At 38.6% G+C, this 12209-nt stretch overlaps 1 protein-coding gene across 1 annotated transcript in view; it reads left to right on the top strand.

Moving 5' to 3' along the window:
* LOC115220456 (inter-alpha-trypsin inhibitor heavy chain H3-like) overlaps window positions 1-12209 on the top strand; it is a 244046-nt gene that overhangs the window by 149563 nt on the left and 82274 nt on the right. The gene's annotated exons all lie outside the window — the stretch shown is intronic.

The raw sequence follows: 12209 nt of genomic DNA on the forward strand, positions 1-12209 counted from the left end.
AATCTAATTAGATAGATTGGTACACCTGAAACTGTAAAGGCATAGGAAAATAAATACCGTAAACCTGAGAAAGATAGCTTCAGTCCATTTCCTAGGAGATGAATAACATGGCGTTCACCTGATACCCATAGACTATCATGAAATTTGAAATCACCAAGATAGGAAGAAGTTAATTCAGTTGGAATAAACATGATGTTTGTAGTGTGATAGAATGAAGGAATTCCATGCGATTTTATGAGAGTTTATCTCGAACTAAAACCACAGACATTAGATTAGATTGGTGTAGTATAGTAAGAAATTTAAAGGAGGAATTTTGGCTGAATACAGTTCCCTTCATTCACGTGACTTTTTGCTGTTCAGAAAGGGATGAACGCCACGTAATCACGTGAATCCAGTTCCCTTCATTTACGTGACTTTTTGCCGTTCAGAAAAAGATGAACGTCACGTAATCAAGTGAATCCAGTTCCCTTCATTTACGTGACTTTTTGCCGTTCAGAAAGGGATGAACGTCACGTAATCACGTGAATCTAGTTCCCTTCATTTACGTGAATTTTTGCCGTTCAGAAAGGGATGAATGTCACGTAATCACGTGAATCCAGTTCCCTTCATTTACGTGACTTTTTGCCGTTCAGAAAGCGATGAACGTCACGTGATTACATCGCCTCTTCAATAAAACTGTCGCCTCATACTCAAGCACAACATCAGTAAGAAGCACTCTTTGATATTATAGGTTGGTATGTCGGCCAAATATTTGAAAGGAGAAAGTTGAGAGAATATCTAGAAGGAGTCGACCCTGAGAATAATGACCTAAACGTAATGACTGATACGGTGTCCACTGTTAGAAATATTGGAAAGGCTACGATAAGAACTACAGATATGTTTAAACCGAAGTAGAACACAACGATTACATTCTAAAGAGCTGAAGCTGTTCTAGAAGCATCAGTAGCCGAGACTTATCTCACTATGATGAAGGGAGAAAAGTTCACATCTTTTTAAAGCGATAAATTTCAATCAAGTTTTTTTTTTCCCCGAAAGCCATGATAATATATTTAGGAAAGTGCAGATCAATGACATAGAAACAATGTTCTGTAGTGTGATGTTTCAGTAGAATGTGAACTTTGCACACACATATCAAAAATCATTGAACTCTTAGCGGAAAGGATGGATTATATCTCCTTCGTGGAGTTTTAGCGATTCTAACAAACATATATATGAGTTTTAAAGATTGTGTCTCCTATATCTGCTTTGATGGGATTTCTGTGTTTAGGCAGGGTTTCAAGAAGTCGATATGTAGTGTATCTTTGCGTTATATCATCGTAAAAAAAGCGACCAGAAAAACGTCAGGGAAAGAGAGATCTGGGTGGCTTCGATTAGAGAAGTGCTTAACAGAGGTTGTTAATAATGATATTGAATGTAACTAAATGAAGTGGAGGTAGTATCTCATCTGCAAAGTAATATATAGATTTAGTGATGCTTGACAATTTATTAATGTAATCGAAAGGGAAATCTGAGACAGAAGATTCGTTGGGATTCTAGAATGTATGAACAGGAAAAGAGAGAGAGAGAGAAAGAAAGAGAGAGATGTTCGAACGATTAGATAGGATATGGTTTATGAGGAACGGATGTGATTCAAATTGATTAGTTCATAGCATAAGCTGTAAATTAGGAATTTGAGGTAGATACTATGCTTTGTGAAGTAAGAGTGGCTGTGTGGTAAGTAGCTTGCTTACCAACCACATGGTTCTGGGTTCACTCCCACTCCGTGACACCTTGGGCAAGTGTCCTCTACTATAGCCTCGGGCCGACCAAACCCTTGTGAGTGGATTTGGTAGACGGAAACTGAAAGAAACTCATCGTATATATATATATATATATATATATATATATATGTGTGTGTGTGTGTGTGTGTATGTTTGTGTGTCTGCGTTTGTCCACCCAACATTGCTTGACAATCGATGCTGGTGTGTTTACGTCCCCGTAACTTAGCGGTTCGGCAAAAGATACCGATAGAATACGTACTAGGCTTACAAAGAATAAGGGGTCGATTTGTTTAGCTAAAGGTGGTGCTCCAGCATGGCCACAGTCAAATGACTGAAACAAGTAAAAGAGTAATACTTTTTTATAATTTTTGGCACAAAGCCAACAAGGTTGAGGGGATGGAGGGGTCGATTTCATCGATGCCATCGCACAACTGGTACCAATTTTATCGACTTTGGAAGAATGAAAGGCAAAGTTGACCTCGGCAGCATTTGAACTTGGATCGTAAAGCCGGGGCCGGAAGAAATGTTGCTTAATATTTTGTCCGGCGTGCTAACAATTCTGCCATGTCGTAATTGCTAACTGAATGCAACAGTTTTTATCTCACTTTGGCAATCGTGATAAAAGATAGAGAGACAATATTTGTGTCATATCACAAATTACTAATCTAATTTTTAAGTATAAAGTAATGGACATTAAAAACAATAATCACGTGATGAAACACATTAGAGATTGCTAGGATATATGTTACAAATTAACATATAAAATGATATATGAAACGAACCCCAGGAGATATACCGTTGTATCTGATGCATTATAGTGTGCTAAAATAATCTTAACATATTTTGCTTATTAGTACAAAAGCAAGGCTGGCGTAGGAAACACATACACTAAGCGCATTCATATCGGTTTCAAATTTTGCCACAAGGCCGGTAAGTTCAAGGGAGAGAGTAAGTCGATCACGTCGGCCTCAGTGCACAGCTGGTACTTATTGTATCGACCCCGAATGGATGAAAGACAAAGTCAACCTCGACGGAATTTGAACTCAAAACATAAAAACGGACGAAATGCTGTTCCGCATTTTTAACCGGCATGCTAATGATTATGATAGCTCGCCACCCTAGTAAACGCATTCATATTAAATGTTTGCTTAAACACTTACCGTGGTGCGCGATTATGGTTTCGATTCCTGGACCGGGCGACGCGTTGTGTTCTTGAGCAAAAACATTTCATTTCACGTTGCTCCAGTCCACTCAGCTGGCAAAAATGAGTAACGCTGCGATGGACTGGCGTCCCGTCCAGCTGAGGAACACATACGCCACTGAAACCGAGAAACTGGGACCACGAGCCTGGCTAGACTTTAAAAGGGCGCATTTGTGGAGACGCAATGGCCCAGTGGTTAGGGCAGCGGACTCGCGGTTGGAGGATCACGGTTTCGATTCCCAGACCGGGCGTTGTGTGTGTTTATTGAGCGAAAACACCTAAATGCTCCACGAGGCTCCGGCAGTGGGTGGCGACTCCTGTTATACTCTTTCGCCACAACTTTCTCTCACTCTCTCTTCCTGTATCTTGAGTAACTCTGCGATAGACTGGCGTCCCGTCCAGCTGGGGGGAACACATACGCCACAGAAACCGGGAAACCGGGCCCATGAGTCTGGCTAGGCTTGAAAAGGGTGACGTTTATCGCTTATCGTTAAACACTTACCACTCACACCATTTAACTGTCGCGTGTTCGCGTGTTCGCTTACCAAATGCATACATATTATCCTCTTCTACCCTAAACGGTGATACATAATACTAATCACTCACATATGGCAGAAACACTTGCGTATTAGACACTCACATACTAAGCGCTTACATCCTAAACATGTACATACAAACAGCTTACATATGAAACTGATACTGAACATTTATACACTTATTACATACTAATTAAGCCATCAAGAGAGTTTCCACGCGGTCGTTCGATCTGCTAGAAATAAGAGCCAAATCTCCCTCTAATTACATCGAATCGATTCGAAAAGTGAGAACACTTTGAACGTCATAGTCCTAGATATATTGTGACCGACAAAACGATGGAAAACCATTGATCACCTATTAGCTCGATGAGGTTAAACTTAGAACAACAGAAATACATAATAAATTGCAAATTAAACACTTAAATACGAGACAGTTACTAAAAACATGACATTGCTGTCACTTAGAAACGTGTCTGATTCGGTTACAGGTGTCATTTTTTCACAAAATGTTATATAGAGAGAGGGAGATACACACACCCAGAGACAAAGAGACAGACAGACAGGGAGAATTAATATAGTCAGCAGTGTGGATTGTTTTACCAAAAAGAAAACCTACAATTGTCACTAAATATGACTAGGGTTTAGAGACAGCTGCATTGTTAGAAATAAGAGTTAAATTGCTCTAATGCTGCTGTCAAACCACATAATAAATGTTCCTTCTCGAGGCATGCCAAGATCATAAGGGCTGGTTTCCCGGTTTCAGTGGCGTAGAAATTCCCCACCTGGACGGGACGCCGGTCCGTCGCAGGATAGCTCATTTTTGCCAGCTGAGTGGACTGGAGCAACGTGAAATGAAGTGTTTTGCTCAAGAACACAACGTATCGCTCGGTCCAGGAATCGAAACCACAACCGTACGATCATGGTGGTGACACCCTAACCACTAAGCCACGCGCCTCGACGTCAAAGCACGTAGTCGCACACACACACACACATATATATATATATATATATATATATATACTGACAGAGACTGATCGCCCGAAAACACCGATCGAGAATTCCTTATACTGACCGGTCAGTTTCGGCAATTTCCATCCTTGTGTTTCGATATATATCGAAACACGACACACATATAAAACTAGATAATAGCATGTGAATATTAGTTAGAAAACTCTTTGGGATAAAAAAAAACAGTCGAAGACTGCCAATGGGAATCGAACCCACATTTTCTGCTCAGCAACATTTCTTCCGCTTCTTTACGTTCTAAGAGCAAACTCTACCGGGATTGGCTTTGCTTTTCATCCTTCTTCTATAGTTCTCGCCTGTCTAGAACTATAGTAAAAGACACTCTTGCCGACGGTGTCACTCAGTGAGATTGAACCCGGAACCATGTGGTTAGGAGGCGAAACTTTTACCACAGAGCTATACCATGGCGGTCGACTTACATGGAGAATGCATTTTATATATATGTATATAGGCGCAGTAGTGGCTGTGTGGTAAGTAGCTTGTTTACCAACCAGATGGTTCCGGGTTCAGTCCCACTGCGTGGCACCTTGAGCAAGTGTCTTCTACTATAGTCTCGGGCTGACCAAAGACTTGAGTAGATTTGGTAGACGGAAAACTGAAAGAAGCCCGTCGTATATATGTATATATATATATATATATGTGTGCGTGAATGTTTGTGTGTCTGTGTTTGTCCCCCTAGCATTGCTTGACAACCGATGCTGGTGTGTTTATGCCCCCGTAAATTAGTGGTTCGGCAAAAGAGACCGATAGAATAAGTACTGGGCTTACAAAGAATAAGTCCCAGGGTCGAGTTGCTCGATTAAAGGCGGTGCTCCAGCATGGCCGCAGTCAAATGACTGAAACAAGTAAATGAGTAAAAGAGAGTATATATATATATATATATATATATATATACACACACACATGTATGTATGTATGTATGTATGCATGTATGTATATATGCATGTGCGAGTGTTGTACTTGCAGAAAATAGAACAAACATTTTCAAATTAACATGGCTGCTGATTAATTACGAAATATAAATAAATTCAACCTGTCTAAAAAGAAAGGCGTCCGTCCTAGGCCGCTCTGCTTGCTTAACACGATAACGCGATAGCTTTCATTGTAATATGTCATATCATGTACACACATACACACACACATATATATATACACACATACACACACACATGCTGCTTTAAAAGTGTGGGCAACATACATGATTATAACAATCTGTCTCTGTCATACACACCACACACACACACACACACACACATATATATATATATGTATATCGCGCACGCACACAGGCGCATTCCCTCTAGCTCTGTCTCTCACTCTCTCTCTCTCTCTCTCTCTCTTTCTCTCCTCCTTTTCTCCTCTATCTCTCTTCCACTCTTTATCGGTGACTAGTTTTGGATACTCGTCCATCAAATAAAATCTCTCTCCCTTTCTCCCTTCCCTATCACTCGGTCTCTCTCTCTCTCACTCTATCTTTCACACTGACTATCTCTCCTCCTCTCCCTCACCTCTGTCTCTTTCTTCCTCTCCCTCTCTCTCTCTCTCTCTCTAATTTTAAAGACAACTATTCATTGTAATATGCAATTCATCTGCTGCAACTTAAACGGTGTGAGCACGACTGCACACACACACACACATACACACACACACACATACACACACTCACACATACACACACATACACACACCTATATTGTATAAAAGAAACACTCTCCAGTCCCCTTCCCCCTCTCTCTCTCTCATGTCCCCCCACTCTCTTTCTCTCATCCTCTCTCTCTCTCTCTCTCTCTCTCTCTCTCTCTCTGTTCTGCTTCTTTAGCTCAACAATAAGTTTAATACATTAAAGATACAGCATTTGAGCGTCTCATTAAAAACTCGTATCTTATCTAAAATCACGAATAGTAATAATATTACACACTAATTCATTATCTAAATTCATCACAACATAACCATTAATTCTTTGCTTTTTAATTCAATTTATTTTTAGTATTTGCCTTGACATGGCTATAATATCGATTTTTTGACACAGACAAATACAGTACTTCAAATTTGGAGTAGATTATATCGACCCTAGTACATGAAACGAACTTCAGTATGTCTATGAGGGGGTGCTGATAAGTTCTTGGCTTTGGGTAAAAGAAAATACTGGAAGATCAGTTAATTATGATTTTATCCAGCATATTCTCCTCTCAGATTCACACACTTATTGCAGCGGTCCGTCAGTTTTTCGAAGGCCTGTTATAGAATTCGGAAGGTTGGGCCTTCAACCAGGCGTTTCGTGATACCCTTAAAACCAGAAACATTTTAGCACCCTCTTGTGTGTGTGTGTGTGTGTGTGTGTGTGTGCGGACGCTGAAAAGTTTAGGGCTTTGAGTCAAAGAAAATATAGGAAGATCAGTTAATTATGATTCTACTCAATATATCCGCCTCTCAGATTCACACTTTTTGCAGCAGTCCTTCAGCTTTTTGAGACTTGTAAAATAATCCAGAATCCTAGCCCTCCAACCGGACATTTCATGATACACTTAGAGCCAGGGACTTTTCAGCAACCCCTCTTACCTTTAGAAAAAGGAAGGTATTTAGTTCCATGCTCTAACGATTCTGCCAACCTGTTTTTATTTCTCACAACGATGTAAGGACTAAATTTTTGTAGGGGTCAGTCGGTTATATTCCTACACCTCTCCCAAAACTTGTCTGGAGTTTTAATTTTTCACTCCCATATAGAGAGAAAACAATGTAGACATCAATATTTGGACAGAAAAACGTAAAAAGAAATAATAGCTATAACAAAATGCCAGAATGTAATTTGTCTAAATCTGTAACGAGACTGGCAACCCACAGCTGTGCGCATAATTCCTTGTAATATTTTTGATAATATCATGGTCAATTCCCAATTATTGGTTATCTCTTTCTCTTTACTCTTTTACTTGTTTCAGTCATTTGACTGTGGCCATGCTGGAGCACCGCCTTTTTAGTCGAACAAATGAACTCCAGGACTTATTCTTTGTAAGCCTAGTACTTATTCTATCAGTCTCTTTCACCGAACCGTTAATTTACGGGAACGCAAACACACCAGCATCGGTTGTCAAGCTATGGTGGGGGAACAAACACACACACACACAAATATATACACACACATATTCATATATACGACGGGCTTCTTTCAGTTTCCATCTACCAAATCCACTCACAAATATTTGGTCGGCCCGAGGCTATAGTAGAAGACACTTGCCCAAGGTACCGCGCAGTGGGACTGAACCCGGAACCATGTGGTTGGTAAGCAAGCTACTTATCAAAACCTTGGCTTTATTTTCAACCGTCTTCTTTCAAACCGAGGCAAGCAGGCAAAATTGTCAACACTCCGGGCAACTTACTGTATTTTCTGTCTTTTCTTGGGAAAGCGTCTTCGATGTAAGCATCCAAGTGATTCTTTAATCTTGCCTTACTTATTTTTGCCAAGTACATCAATCCCAGTTTCTTAGTTTGCTGTCCACTTTCTCAAACTCGTTGGAAGGGAAACAAGAGCTAATCCTGAGCGTAAGGGACTTTGTCGAAAATGGTTGGATTTTGAACATAGTCTTTCTACCATAGCATTGTGCGATTAGATGATATAGTAAAAAAAGTACTTGTCCAAGATGATTGTATTAATATGTGCGTATGGGTTGAGGTTGATTTCGATAGAATACATACCTGTTGTTTAATCTTTACCGCTTTTAACTTGGTACGTTACAATATCAGAGAGATTTCAATTACTATTTCTAACACGTCAGGCGGAACTCTGAAGAGTACGCGGGAGTTCTGTCAAACCTGTCCACCCATTCTTTTAAACTAGTATTAAATTTAACTGTTTGCAATAGATAGTTCTCTCTTTCACACACACACACACCACACACACACACACACAAAAGACATGCATACGTGCATATATACATTTAAAAAAATTAAGAGAAAGTGGACATCTATGGACCATTGATGAGAGATTAGCAAAACCAGTACCCAAAATACACTTTCAGCTGCATACCTATTACTATTGGAGAAATAGGATACATATCAACCTTCTGGAGCAATGTATAACTGAACTTGGTATTTTGGGGAGAGAACGCCCATCCTTGATTCACACGCTACAAATAATCGCAGTGTTTTAGATTATAAAAATCTGCAAGACCTTAAGATTTAAAGGATGATCGTTAAATCAAAACATTTTCCTTCACAACCTTGCTACCAAGTATGCGGCTGGTCAAAATTCACTCTGAATTAATAAGAGAAATAGAATATGCATACATATTATTTATGAGTAGCCAACACCTTTATGATTGCATTCAATATTTGTGATTTACTCATTCTCAACCGAGAACATGACAAGCAAATGATTTTGTAAGCTTTTAGCATCATAGCAAGAAATCATCCTTTCACCTCTACCTTACGAAGGACTGTATTTAATATAGTAACAGTAATCGCTTATTCTTACGCCTAATCATATATATATATATATATATATATATATATATATATATTCAAAATGTGACCGCGTGTGTACCGTTGGCGATTTTTTTCCTCCGTCTTCCCTTCTTTGGATCTTTCTTTTTCCTATGTTTCTGACGAAGAGCTCCGCTCGAAGCGTTAACACCCCCCCTTCTTTCCTACTTTCCTAAGCGTCCCATAATACTATACTTGTTCCACGTCCTCGCGTTGTTGTGTTTTCTCTTTGTGTTTTCATGTTTGAATTAACTATATATATAAATATACACTCACACATATGTATGTGTGTGTGTATACACATACATACATGTATGTGTGTCAGACTATGTCTGTGTTTATGTATGTATACATGCATATATTTATATACATATATCATCATCCTTTCACATGTTCAATCCACTGCTTGATGAAGACCTTAGTATGTTCTCTCCCCCAACCACGGTCTGATGTTTTCCTTGTCCATGTTTGGGGTCCAAGAATTTAACAGTTTTCATTCCAACTTTTGCATGGTCTGTGCGTAATTATATAAACTTTGTATGTATGTATGTTTCCAAAACAACTCTTTTATGGAGAGTTAGCTAAAGGAGAACGAGCACCACATAAACCAAAAAAAAGGTATAAGGACTTGCTGAAGGTTTCCTTAAGAGATGCTTGCATCTCTTCTGACACATGGGAAGTCATAGCTATTGATCGTAGCAGGTGGAGAAGGATTGTGCACGAGGGGACAGCCACTTTTGAGAAATCTCGAGTTGCACATGAGAAAGTAAGGAGGGATGCCAGGAAGGGCATCGCTGTTACACTTCCAGATGGGAAGGGTCTTCCTTTGATGCTGACATGCAGTGTCTGTGCAAGACCCTGCCTCAGTAAAGCTGGACTCAAGAGTCATCTTCGTAGTCATAAAGCGAGACAGATGAGTGACAACATGGCCACTGGTGGTGGTGTAACACACCATACTAATAATATCTGTCGGACATGTGGAAGATAGTGTAATTCGGCAGGAGGACTTAAACGACATGCAAAGGTACATGAAACCCAGTTACAACTACAGCCGGCTATTGCCGGTAAAGGTTTTAGTTGCTAATTCTGTACAAGACATTGTAGATCTTTAGCTGGGCTAAAAAGCCACATTCGATCACAGCACCAATAACAGTTAAGCTTCGTGAAATGGCCATACTCGATAACGAGGGGGCAGCCATCATGTATGTTTCTAACCTAGATCCAAGGCTCCTTCATTGGAATTTCAACATCATCAACACAGTATTGTTGCATGTATGTGTGCATATGTGCAGTAGTTAGAGTCAGTGCATTAGCAGATTTGTATGGTTTCTTCAATGTATGTATTCTTATACATATAGTTGCAAGTGTAAATATGCGTATATATATATTTAAATGATAAGTTTTACACATATTTACAGTTCCAGTGATGACTCGGATCTGTTGTCTTCGAATCAACTTCCTGCTTTTGATAAGCCTAATTTTTCAAGATTGTTATTTAGGCAGTGTGTTACACATCCCAGCGTCTCAATAATTATTGGTGTGAACCTGAACTTGTAGCCAGTGTAGAGTAACCGCAAATATCTCAGTAGTTCAGCGTATGTATGTACACCAAATAATATTAAATCAAAGAAAACAGATCTGAATATCTTGTCAGTGTTAAATAAATTCAAGGAAATAGATTAAAACAACACAGAAATAACGGGGGAAAATTTTTTAATGTATTACTTTCACGCAGGAGTAAAAAAAAAGAAAAAAAGTCGAGGAATATTTTATGTTTCGTATAATTTCTTCTTCTTCGGCGACAAAAATGTAGCGGAGACACTTTTATGTTAAAGAACACAACATGATATTTAACCAATATATTTAACTCTTTCTTCACTTTTTCTAAGATTTTCGTGAGGAAAACCAAACAGTGTGAAACTTAAATCATTATTTGACTTCTTTAATCATTGTAGCGTGGAAGGTAATTTCTATGTCAGTTTTATATTTCCGTCATTCGTTTGTTTGTGTTGTTTTTAGTATAAATATTTATGTGGTTTGCTGTATTTATATACATATATACACACATGTGTACGCGTATATGTGCGCATAGTTGTGCACACACCTTTTTATGTGTCTGTACATGAGTATAATTTATGTGCGCATGCGTGTTTGCATATGAGTATGGCTGTATATGTGTGAGTACATATAGTGGTTCATTTATATATGTATGTATATGTGTATATGTAAGTATATAAAATCGCACAAATACACATAGTGGGTAGGTATATATATATATATATATATATATATATATATATACTGGGCCGTAGGTCAGCAGCACAGTTATCCTGTTGCGCTAGGTTCGGTTCTGTGCAGTATCTGTTTTGTACATATGCATATAAAATATCGGGTATATATGTGTGTGTGCGCGCGCGTCTGTATTTATGTATCTGCATCTTATATGTACACATATATGTATATATGACTGTGCGTATGCAAAACCAAGTTTATGCCTGTTGTGTGTGCATGTACATGTATATATATATTATATATATATATATATATATATAATATATATATATATATATATATATATATATATAAGATTCAGTAGAATTAGGTACTTAAGTTGAGGCACCAAGTCAGTCCGGTATTGTCCGCACAGCTCGAAGTTAGGTGAATAAAAAGCAAATAAGTAGAAAGAATGTCCAGGTATCAGTGCATTACGGACGTTTCAAGCGGCTCTATTTAATCGATCAACGCAAACATTACATCACTTTGAAATAAACCGTTCTCCTCAGGTGCATACGACCATATATATTTCCAACATAAAGAATACTCCATAACAATTTTTATTAGAAAATTTTCATCAGTACGAAGAACTAAAATAATTACAATGCTTCTTTTTGTTATTATTGTAGCAGAATGAATTTAGGACAAAAATACCTAAAGCCTATTATAATTTAGAGCGGCAGAAGAAAATAATGGCGGTCAAGAAAGGGGAATGATAATATAGCTATATTCATGTTTATTCTTATCACATTCAAAAGACCCAATGCAGCAAGTAGTCTACATCCCCTTAGGAAAACCCACTGGGAATTGACAGTTAATTTCTTGCTGTTGGGGATAAATTCATTAATGTCAGACACTCCTCCTTACCCCTATTTTACTGTGACCATAAAATCAGCCATATCTACAAAATAAAGAATATATCTTAGAAGATGCTAG

The sequence above is a fragment of the Octopus sinensis genome, linkage group LG16 (genome assembly GCF_006345805.1).
Source record: "Octopus sinensis linkage group LG16, ASM634580v1, whole genome shotgun sequence".
NCBI classification, from domain to species: Eukaryota; Metazoa; Mollusca; class Cephalopoda; order Octopoda; family Octopodidae; genus Octopus; species Octopus sinensis.